The 12661-nt window shown below is 38.6% G+C and overlaps 1 protein-coding gene across 1 annotated transcript in view; it reads right to left on the bottom strand.

Annotated features, from left to right (window-relative positions):
* The window catches only part of LOC140228613 (5-phosphohydroxy-L-lysine phospho-lyase-like), a 42837-nt gene extending 36143 nt beyond the window's left edge, over positions 1-6694 (bottom strand). Inside the window, exon 1 of the mRNA XM_072308855.1 lies at positions 6646-6694. The gene's annotated coding sequence lies outside the window, so the exon portion shown is untranslated. The remainder of the gene's footprint in view (positions 1-6645) is intronic.
* Between the last annotated feature and the right edge of the window lie 5967 nt (positions 6695-12661).

Here is a 12661-nt window from a genome sequence, read left to right as displayed (position 1 = left end):
CATAAAATATCATATGTTATTCTTTTAACGATAGTAACAACAACAACCAGCAAATAATTTTGCATGTGGAGAGATAATATGGGGATTTCTGTGTACAATTTGCTTTTTTAATTTTTTTTTTATTCATTTATTTATTTATTTTATTATTATTATTATTATTTTTATTTTTTATTTATTTTTTTATTATTATTATTTTTTTTTTTTTGGGGGGGGGGGGTAGTCTACTTCTGTTCTGTTGATTTTTAATACAACATTTCGGGCCTGAAGAATTGCACTGGTTTGTACCGGTTTGCATGAGTGGGGTTCACAAGTGGGTGCGAGGGGATTGATAATGTGCCAAGCTAACGGTAACACCAAACAATACCCAGACAAGTACCCTATTGTCCCTACTCAAAGGGATTTTGTTCACGAATTAGTCAGCATTTTGGTAAAATTCGAAGATGTTATTAGGAGCTGTCTTTCCCTTTGTAGCATCTATTCAGGGTGGCATTACTAAAGCCTGGAGCATGTAGTCAAGTCAGTGGTAAGACAGCTTTTCACAGCGAAGAGCTGCATTAATTTTGTAAATCATGTCTGTATGATTGTGACTGAGCTAGGACTCGGCAGAATTCATGCAATGAACATAAGAGCCAACATATTCATGGCTGATTTAATGGTTCAGCTAAATTTTTGTGGTCGTCATACACAGGTAGATATTCACCACGGGATACAAAATGAGTGGCCGCTGGCAGCATCGGGCAGTGACCGCTATTAGTAGTAAAGGGTCTATAATACAGCAATTTCGTGCAGTGGCCATAATTATAAGCAGGTGACCACTAAGACAGGTTTGACTGTATTTGAAGCAGCTTCTTATTTACAATAACATCCAAGAAGACTGCTCCACTAACTTCTGAATATTCATTCATCCCTGCTGGCATTTCTTCTACAAGTTGCTAATCATATTGGTCTGTTAACCTCTCTCCCAATATTTGAAATAATTCCCTAAAAACAATGCCCCTCTCCTTTGATCAATTCAAGTCTCACCTTTAACCCCACACATACCTAACAATGTGAATACCACTATTTTGCATAACAGTACTCTCCGCATAATCGGGTAAGCTCGAGCAGAGCGTTTCTTCCCTTACTTTGTTGTTTGACTATAGACTCCTCGCTAACACGTAGGCGTTTTCCTAAATAAACTCTTTGCGTGCACTAGTCACGTAGAATGTCGGGTTACTTTTCGAGAAGTGACTGGGGAAAAGCAAAATTATGGAGATGGTGCATGGCCTGATTTTCGTTACAAACTTCTCGTATTGTGAATGTTGTTGCGGAGCAAGGGAGGAGCGCAGGTGTGTTCAACTCCCGTCTGTCTATGCAATTGTGAGTGCCAGGTACATGTGTAATGTTCGTTTACATGTGGCAAGTCAGAACTGGTACATGTGTTTTCATGTGTAATCACTCCCCAAATGATCAGTCTTCTTTGCAAATTAAGCAGAGAATATGATGAGCCGTGGAAAATTTGACATTCGTGATTTCTTGAAGTGTTAAATCTGCAATGAAATGTGGGTAGAAATTAGATCAGAAGAAAATTATTTACCCATTTATGCGGAGAGGAAACCTGATTATCAGGTAATTTTAATGTACATTGGAGCTGATTTTTACATTACTACCCGATTAGACGGAGTACCCGTTTAAGCGATACCTGATTACGCTGAGAGTACTGCATATGTAAAATCTTGATCTTTGAGCATGCGCTCTCATCTTTTCATTTATTGTACTCTTTAGCTTCCAGTTTGTTTGCATTTTCTACTTTTAAGACTTCGTCAAGATTTTTGCTATATCAACATCATCACTACATTGTCATCTTCTCAATGATTTGTTGAAGAAAGGAACACAATGCCAAATGATATTGTCTCTGTGGCCATAGATTAATGGATGGATAGCCTATAACCAAGTTCCTTTGCACTAGGTTTCACATCTTGGGGTTTGCCGTTTCCTGTGTTTGTGCACAAAGACCTTTGCACTCAAGCCGTCAAGGGATTATTCCGACTGGTGCAGTTTGCAATGTGGTATACATGTACTTATCAGGCAAACATCTCAATCTGCATATTAAACTCAGTCTTTTGCTGTTGCTGTTTTTTTTTTCAATAAACCAAAGTCTCTTGCTGACAAGGACATAATGTGGTATGTACAATGTATGTGTGCCCTACAAAATTTAAAGGGTGATTTGATATTAGCGCCTAAACTGTTATTTATGAATTAATTGTTCTCTGCAGACAAATCTTGTACAACAGCACAGTATATAAGGAGACGTTGTGGCTGAGTGGACAGGGCCAATGACTTTCAACTGAGAGGTCCCTGGTTCAAGTCCACTAGCAGCAGCGACTGTGCCCAAAGGCAATCATCTCATTGCCTAGTTTTTTCAGGACAGCTGTTGGTCATGTGGTAACTTGCTGTATGCTATAACCATACAAGTGCCTTTTTAGTGGCCACAGAAAAATAGGCACCTATACACAATCAGTGAAGTTTGAAATCTCTAGAGAAATGCTGTTTAAAAAGTTATGATTACATATTACAATTTTTATTTTAAATCCATGAGCAAAATCAATGAGGACAGGCTGAACATGCTAACTTCAAAATTTTGGACATCAAAGGGAAACAAGAGACCCGCGGGTCTAGCGCTCACCTGATTATCGCAAGTTCACCTTTCACGCAGTCACTAATCTAAATTATTCAAAGCTCCACTAAAATTTGACCAGGCATTCTCAAGTAGAAGATGAAAATGTATAGTAAGGGCCCAAATTTTTTTAAGATTCCTTAATTTGGGGGGATTGGGGCCCCCTGGGACCCTCTGGGTGGGGCATGGTGCCCATTTTGATAAATTGAGATCCTGACCCCCTAGGGATGCTACACCTTTGTACCTGCCAAGTTTGACGAAAATCCATCATGAGGTTTTCAGGAAGAAGATGAAAATGTACAATTCAGGCCCCCATTTGGACCTTTTGGCCTATTTGGCCTATTTTAACAAATTGAGATCCTAACCCCCTAGGGATGCTACCTGCCAAGTTTGGTGAAAATGGGTCATGGGGTTCTCAAGAAGAAGATGAAAATGTACAATTTAGGCCCCATTAGGACCCCTTCCCACCCCCTCCCCTGGGTCCCAAGGGGGGCACCCCTGATTCTGCTATGAACAAACTTGAAACTACAGTCATCAATGTACTAACTCATAGTATTAATTTACAATACACTTGTAGCTCTATCACTTCTGGTTCTAGAGAAGAAGATTTTTACAGATTCCTTAATTTTGTGGGGTTTGGGCCCCCTGGAGGCCCCCTGGGTGGGGCATGGTGCCCATTTTAACAAATTGAGTACCTAACCCCCTAGGGATGCTACCTGCCAAGTTTGATGAAAATCGGTCTTGGGGTTTTCAAGAAGAAGATGAAAATGTAAAAAGTTTACGCACGACGCACGACAGACGACGCATGACGCACGCCGGGACGAAGGGCGATCGCAATAGCTCACTTGAGCCTTTGGCTCAGGTCAGCTAAAAATGACACAAACTCTACAAAGTCAGAGGAAACGCATTACTAGAATACTACTGGAGTAACAAAAACAGCTGAGATGGTACAAGATGTTTTGGCCGTTTTCATTTATACTTAAAAAAAAAATCCTTTCCTGATTTTCTAAGTTTCACATCACGCAACACGCAGAGGTCAATTATGATCACATTTTCCCATTGTGATAGTGCTGTCATGTGAAGAAACCCTAATGCAACACCAGCACCTGATCAAGAAACCCAGTCTGGTGTAATATTATTCTGATGCATTTTATAAGCCTGTGAATCAATGTGTACTGTAAATTCAAATGACTGTGTTTTATTAATAGGCCTTGACTTAAGATTACAAGCGATCATTTTCTTTACAGTTTTGGATTTCAACTTTTTTAGGCAAGTAAACTTAATGCTTGGGCAAGTGTTTAGAAACAATAATCTGCTTCCCCAACCATGCAAGTGGTTAAAAAATTTTATGTAGCATCCTACCCTTTCCTGCTCTTTTATGTTCTGATTTTTACGACTTTATGTTCAGCAAAAATATATCTCTAATTCACCTTGTTATCATCAATCTGAAACCTGAAACTTGAAACTTACGAGGTGCAAACACCTGTGGCCCTATAAGTCAAATGTCTTTCCACATCCATGTTGACCTATTGTAAATATCTTGAATTATACAAAACCAAAATCACAGGGAATATTTGACAGCTTAAATCTATTTCTAATATAAACTGGACCTAATTTGAACCAAATCACTCTTCGCTTGTGATCAAGGAGTACGCTGTCCGCATATTAAACTTCAAACTGAAGTAGATAGATTAGATTCTATATTCTTTAACCAATCTTTCAAGTTGAAGTTAAAGGGAGTGTACAGTACTGGTTGAGGTGGGGATTCATGTTTTGAACATTCCTAAGTGAGATAATGAGAATTAGCCTCTTATGAAATATGAAAGAGCATACACGTAATTTTAAGAAGGATTCAATGTTTGTTTGATGGAAATCAGTTTTCAAATGGCTGAGATATTCAAAAAAGTGATAATAATAAAAGGTGACAGGTCACGCCTTTTATTAAGATCTCTTTGTTTCACCTTGTTTTTGAATATCTCAGCCATCTCAAAACCAATTTTCATCAAGTAAACTTTAGATACCCCTTAGAATTGCATGCTCTTTGATATCTCATAGAATGGTTTCTGAATATCTCGCAAAACGTTAAAAGCTAATTCCTTACCTCTACCAGAACTGCACAAACCCTTTAAGTGAGAGTTTGACCGAAAGATCAGTCCAGGCGCGGTGGAGCACCCCAATTTGCATCTCATTATCGCCCCGTTCTATTTGAATTTCCAACGGGCATCCACGGCTGCCTGAAACTGTGTGCATGAAAAAGTCAAACCTTTACCTTCTCCTTGTGCCGCTATGCGTGCCGCTAGTAAACTCAAACTTCCCACACTATCTAAGTTTTTAAAAACCTTTCTTTTGATGAAAAAATTATGAAATTTGCTGCACTAGAACTTGAGATATTAAAGCGTTTTGAAAATCACCTCTCGCAAAACATGCTCTCTGTTTTTTTCCGACTGGACTATGGCCGGGATCCAATGTGTCCAAAATTGGCAACATAAGTTCATCAGGCCTCCATCCATATATGGTGAAAGTTTTCGCTTGGTTCCACCTGTACTTTTTGAGAAATCAACTTGTTTCTACAGGGTTTGGAATAGAAAATTGCAGTCAGCGAAACATTTGACAATGAAGTCATTTCTTTTCCCGTAATATTGGGCATGCGTGGTACTTGAGATTCAGGATTTCGTGCTCATTGTTGGTTTGCATGTGACGCAGTCAATTTTGCCGAGTGTCGCACGGCGGTGACTGCTGAGCTGCTGCCGCGCACGCTGCATGCAGCAATGCGTTGTGTGTGCTGTGACATGCAACGCTACAGTGACGCGATTATATATACATGGGACCGACCTGTACGCTTTGCGTTCGTGTCAGTTTTGACATCACCTTCTGTTTTTTTCCGACACAACCATGGCCGGTAATATTACGGTATGAAATTTAAAATGCAAGCAGATAAATAAATTTTGGTGTATTTTGTTCGAATGGCGCTTTGGTTCCGCAATCACACTTCATGAATTTTAGGATGATTTTTGAGGCATATTTTTGGTAATTTTGCTCACCAGGTTTTCGCTAAAATTTCACATTTTATCATTGTCAAATCCTTTAATATGTTATATGTGCATATTCGGACATGTTTTCAAATTCAAACTAACTCAATTTTAATCCGAAAATAGGTTTCCTTAAATTGTTATTAGCTTGAGAAGTTGTTTACTTTTTCTCAACTACGCGAGTACATGTTGTTTACTTTATGCAAATGAGGCTCGGCTGCCGATGGATTTCCGCGAGATAATTGGGGTGCTCCACCGCGCCTGCAGTCTGTATCTTGTCTTCTGGGATATATGTTCTGCAGAGACTGCATCTGGCTTCACAGAATCTCAAGGAGAATGTAAAAGTTTAAAAAAAAAAAAAAGGATAAAAAGACTCCTCCGGACATATGGATTTTTCGGTCTAACTCTAAGTGCAATGATAACCACATACATCCAATAAAAATCAAGATGATTTAACGATTAGAAATAGTTCATTAGATACCGTATCTAAAGATTAGATTCTAGACCTCTGGAAACTTGAGTTGAAAGAAGTTGCTTGACAGAAAAGACGTCTATTATTCGGCCAGACTAGAATTCTACACTGTGTGTGCAGTGCATTGTGCCTCTGAAACTCAGTCCGTCTGTGCGTGTAGACAGACAAACAGAGGCAAACACATGCACATGATCTTACATATTGAAAAAAAAAAAAATGTTAGACCTAGAGTCTACCCTAGATCTACTAGAGTTCTAAACGTTAATAGACAAGAAAATCGTGATCATTGACATTGAATGAGACGATTACAAAAGGTCGGGATGCATGCTATTAACAACGCAACGTAAACTTACGCTAGACCCTAATTTACTCGACCTACACATAACATCTTGTTAGACCTAATTGTTACAAAACGTCACACGATAGGAGACAAAAACATCACAGGCATGGCACAGCTGATATTTAGTTAGGCCTACCGGTATATTTACCACCCCTACTGCGGTGAACTGTCGTAAACGTAGCCCCAGTCGTAGAGGAAGCGCAGAGCAGCTCGCTCAGTACACAGGAGTCGGGTCAGACTGGACGCAGGATCTTGAACGTGATCTTGAGACTCAAAGCAGAGAAGTGGGCACAGCTCCACAGTAAATCTACTGCTGCACCAGTTGCAGTTTGACGTCTCTCCAACACACTACAATACTAGTAACTTACCTTCAGCTCCGATCGATAGACAAGAACATCTCATTACGGAAGATAATAGACGAGGACAGTGTCGTAATACGTGATCGGCAGCGATAGATTGGCGATGATGAGCGCCCATCTCGCGGCTAGGGCTACACTTCTTAGCTCACAATACAATACTCGTACACTACTACGTACAGCAGCACGTTCCGTCTTATTGTGTAGCATGTGATTGACATGTTGACATGTTACATGTACCAGCTGAGTGATGGGCGGAGCTTCTGTCGCGAAGTTGTTTTGTGTTTGTGCTTGTGGCGGGTTTTTTGACTGACAGGGGTGTTTTTTGTGTGATTTTTTTTTTTGTGATTTTTGTGATTTTTTTTTTTTTTTTTTTTTTTTGGGGGGGGGGAAGGGCAGGTTGGGGGTTGGGCAGGGCTGTTGTATGGGTCTATAATAGTAAAGTTCATAGTCGGTGATGTTCTTAGTTGTGAATACAGTAGTCAGTACATGGTCATGGCCGGCGGAACGGGGGACGGGGGGGGGGGGGGGGGGGGGGCTCGCCATCCCCCCACTTTTTTTTTTTTTTTTTTTTTTTTTTTGCACCATACAAAGGGATACATTGAGGTGTCACCACTTTGGGCCCCCACTTCTTTTTTTTTTTTTTTACCCCGGAAGTGCGTAAGTGGCGCTAGAAAGAAATACGATAACTAGTAGATAGAAACCTTGAAGTGTGAGCGCGGTAAGGTTACGTTTTTGTTTTCTTTTGGGTTTTTTTTTTTTCCCGCTGAAAATATTTGTCGAAGAGGACATGGTCCGCTATAAGATATAGGAGAGTGATATCTCTTGGTTTGCGCACTGTGTATGGACATCAACTGGGCACCATTGAGACAAACAACTGAATTAGAACTGATTGTGATTTTCAGGAAAGATATCATACCACGTCTGCATGTGGCATCAAGCATGCATAGGCCTATTTTGAAATTCTCATAAATATAGTAATTCGATAGAGCCTACTTTTTTTTTTAATGAAACCAAAACACCAAGATGAATATGGATTGATAAAAGAAGAAATACATAGTGAAAGTTTGAGGAAAATTGGACAATCAAATAAAAAGTTATGACTTTTTTTTTTCTTTTTGATTTCCATGCTGTCATCGCTGAATAAGGAAACGAGGTACCTTACACTCTTGAATGTGACTTTATCATGGACAACAATATGCCTATAGACATGAAAATATTTCAACTTTTCTAGCATAAAGAAAGAGCACTAAGATTTATCTCTTTCAGAAAGCAGTGGGAATTTGAAAAGCACTCTGAGAGCGCAGACCTCCGCCAAGCAGCTATCATTTCCACCGATGATCTTGCTTTTCCACGGAGATCAGTGATTTCCGCCCATATGTATGCATGCTGAAAAATGCCTAATTTCCCAATAAAGAAGCCTTTGTTACGACATAAACCTTCCGCTGCGCGGCGCGCCTTGCCCTAACAGAAACAAGAGCAATTAAGCACTTAGTGCGCATATAAAAACTCAAAAATACGCAGCTTGATGCTCCCACAAGTTCATTGATCCTACCTGCCAGAATATAAAAAATTCTTCATAAAATTCATAAACATTTCCGGATGACTACCAAAATTTAGATATCTGTTCCTTGTGTCATTCTCAACCTTTCCTGTAAGTTTCATCTAAATCCGTGCACAATTTTTTGAGTTATTTTGCGCACAGGCAAACAAACAAACAAACCAACGGTAATGAAAACATAATCTCATTCCTTGGCGGAGGTAATTAGATAACCCTAGTGTACATCAAAAACAACTCGATGGAATGTGTACTTTTCATGAAAAATGAAATTTTCTGGGATTGTTATTACATGGTATCAATATTGCTTGAATAGCATTGCTCAATCTTTCACGTAATGACTGAAGAAGCGTAGGCCCTACTGCGCACATTACGTGTACGGAGAGCAATATGACTGATATTTTAATTGCCTAGACCTGTTAATCAAAACAAAATGTACCGTTTACCCAGTATGAAATCATGCATGGATTTGTACAATTCGCGAAATGTCTTGAGAGAAAATATATCATTATGCTGAAGTACCGTGCCATAGTATTTAAAAGATCAAATGCCCCCCCCCCCCCCCCCAGTTCAAGTGAAGTCCAAGCTTGCATCATCAGGCGTCATCGATCGGCACAATGCGCCCTCTATTGTAATTCCCGGTACAGTGTCTCTGTCTTGTAACCTGTCCTCTTTGATAAGAATCAATTTTAAGTGAAGAAATCGTAAAATTCCTTTGATGTCCGATAAATACCCTTTGATTTTCGGAATAACAAACATAAATTCATTTTCGGATTAACGAATCCTCGGAATGAACTTTATATCGTTTACAGAATTGCGAACTATAACCGTCGACGGGTCCGCGATGTCACAGTTAGGCCTACTTTGTGACATCATTTCACTAATACTAGTATTGCTGTATTAGTGCAACCAGGCAGGCAATATGTCAATACTCTGGGGGTATTAAAATACAAATAAACTTTGCCTTGAGAATTTCTATTTGAAATTACGGGGTATATTGCTTGGAAGCAGTGCGCGATATCAGAATTGCTTTGTGATGTCACAATTGCATTGTTACATTTTACAAAGTAACCATGAGAGGCATACGGCTGCACGCGATATGAAATTGCTTTGTGATGTCACAATTATAATATCGCAAATTTCTTTGTACACGCGCATTACGTTACGGAGTAGCGCGCGATGTCAGTTCTTTTTTTCTTCCGTGATGTCACAATTGCTTTGCGACAGCATTTCACAAAAATGATAGTGTAATTATGTAGGCCTCCTAATTTAAAAAGTATTGTACCATGGTGTGTCTAAAAGTCAAACGTTCTGAAAAAGTTGAAAACATACATATCACTAGAAGCTCTTCAAAAAAAAAAATGATAATAATAGTAATAATCACTAGAGGACGAATTTTGGTCCCACATCATTTAATTCAATAAACAGAGGGATTTTGAACTCCAAGAATTAAGAGTAATTGGAAGAACTATACATCCTCCTCTAGGTATGGAACGAGAGCAAAAACCCCAAATAAAGTATCATACTCTTTTGACAAAATACATGTACTTGTATAAGTACTCCTAAGTTACCATAGAAAAACTTCTGTGATGTTATCTGTCAAATGGCATTAACACAGAGGCTGTCTTTTGCAATCGAAACAAACGCATGCAGTCATACAGATGTTACAAGAGAAGCGCGAAAATCCCATCCACATTAAGAATCAGCTTATTGCACCGTTTTTTGTTTGTTGTTTGTTTGTTTTTAATTCTGAACCCCCACCATGCCCACTTCCATAAAAAAAAACAAACCCTCGTTACGGTCTAGATTTTGCGGAGATTGGGATAGCCGATTGCCCTCCCCATATTAAGTAAAGTTGTCCCTTCCCACCCACCCCCCCCCCCAAAAAAAACAAAACAAAACAAAACACACGAACATATACGTTTGTCAAGAGCATGTTTCGGGCCCCCCCCCCCCAACTTTTCCTTTCCTTTGATCATGTTGATTTTATCGCCAAAAGTCTTCTTTCGCGCAAAAAGAAAATAAATAAATTGCCCATTGCAGCTTATAATGAGAACGAAAAAGAAAACATTTAGAGAACAATTACCCATTTACATTCAGTTTTCCTTTCTAATATCACGTGAGTAGGTCCTGAGGAATAATTTCTCCAAATTTGGTGCTTTTTATTCGCCGTTTAACGGTGATCTCAAAATGTGATGTTAAACGTGACTGTAAACCGTTTTTTGTTTGTTTGTTTGTTTTTTTTTTGTTTTTTTTTTCAGGAAAAGCGACTCCACAATTATCATCTGTCCGGTGGTCAGGGCTCCAAATTACCTTATTCCATATCTGTGTGTAGTTGGAAGTTGTGCCAGAATATAAAATCACTCATATTTTATAATTATGTCGATGACTGCAGCACAAAACGTATTGGATAGGAAATAATTAGCCAGTTCGGAGTTAGTGATGTCACAATTGCTTTGCGACAGCATTTCACAAAAATGATAGTGTAATTATGTAGGCCTCCTAATTTAAAAAGTATTGTACCATGGTGTGTCTAAAAGTCAAACGTTCTGAAAAAGTTGAAAACATACATATCACTAGAAGCTCTTCAAAAAAAAAATGATAATAATAGTAATAATCACTAGAGGACGAATTTTGGTCCCACATCATTTAATTCAATAAACAGAGGGATTTTGAACTCCAAGAATTAAGAGTAATTGGAAGAACTATACATCCTCCTCTAGGTATGGAACGAGAGCAAAAACCCCAAATAAAGTATCATACTCTTTTGACAAAATACATGTACTTGTATAAGTACTCCTAAGTTACCATAGAAAAACTTCTGTGATGTTATCTGTCAAATGGCATTAACACAGAGGCTGTCTTTTGCAATCGAAACAAACGCATGCAGTCATACAGATGTTACAAGAGAAGCGCGAAAATCCCATCCACATTAAGAATCAGCTTATTGCACCGTTTTTTGTTTGTTGTTTGTTTGTTTTTAATTCTGAACCCCCACCATGCCCACTTCCATAAAAAAAAAAAACCCTCGTTACGGTCTAGATTTTGCGGAGATTGGGATAGCCGATTGCCCTCCCCATATTAAGTAAAGTTGTCCCTTCCCACCCACCCCCCCCCCAAAAAAAAAAACAAAACAAAACAAAACATATGTTTCGGGCCCCCCCCCCCCCCAACTTTTCCTTTCCTTTGATCATGTTGATTTTATCGCCAAAAGTCTTCTTTCGCGCAAAAAGAAAATAAATAAATTGCCCATTGCAGCTTATAATGAGAACGAAAAAGAAAACATTTAGAGAACAATTACCCATTTACATTCAGTTTTCCTTTCTAATATCACGTGAGTAGGTCCTGAGGAATAATTTCTCCAAATTTGGTGCTTTTTATTCGCCGTTTAACGGTGATCTCAAAATGTGATGTTAAACGTGACTGTAAACCGTTTTTTGTTTGTTTGTTTGTTTTTTGTTTGTTTTTTTTTTTCAGGAAAAGCGACTCCACAATTATCATCTGTCCGGTGGTCAGGGCTCCAAATTACCTTATTCCATATCTGTGTGTAGTTGGAAGTTGTGCCAGAATATAAAATCACTCATATTTTATAATTATGTCGATGACTGCAGCACAAAACGTATTGGATAGGAAATAATTAGCCAGTTCGGAGTTAGTGATGTCACAATTGCTTTGCGACAGCATTTCACAAAAATGATAGTGTAATTATGTAGGCCTCCTAATTTAAAAAGTATTGTACCATGGTGTGTCTAAAAGTCAAACGTTCTGAAAAAGTTGAAAACATACATATCACTAGAAGCTCTTCAAAAAAAAAATGATAATAATAGTAATAATCACTAGAGGACGAATTTTGGTCCCACATCATTTAATTCAATAAACAGAGGGATTTTGAACTCCAAGAATTAAGAGTAATTGGAAGAACTATACATCCTCCTCTAGGTATGGAACGAGAGCAAAAACCCCAAATAAAGTATCATACTCTTTTGACAAAATACATGTACTTGTATAAGTACTCCTAAGTTACCATAGAAAAACTTCTGTGATGTTATCTGTCAAATGGCATTAACACAGAGGCTGTCTTTTGCAATCGAAACAAACGCATGCAGTCATACAGATGTTACAAGAGAAGCGCGAAAATCCCATCCACATTAAGAATCAGCTTATTGCACCGTTTTTTGTTTGTTGTTTGTTTGTTTTTAATTCTGAACCCCCACCATGCCCACTTCCATAAAAAAAAAAAAACCCTCGTT

This window comes from Diadema setosum, chromosome 5, assembly GCF_964275005.1.
Source record: "Diadema setosum chromosome 5, eeDiaSeto1, whole genome shotgun sequence".
Classification (NCBI taxonomy): Eukaryota; Metazoa; Echinodermata; class Echinoidea; order Diadematoida; family Diadematidae; genus Diadema; species Diadema setosum.
The sequence above is the reverse complement of the archived record's forward strand: the minus strand, read 5'-3'. Positions and strand labels throughout refer to the sequence as shown.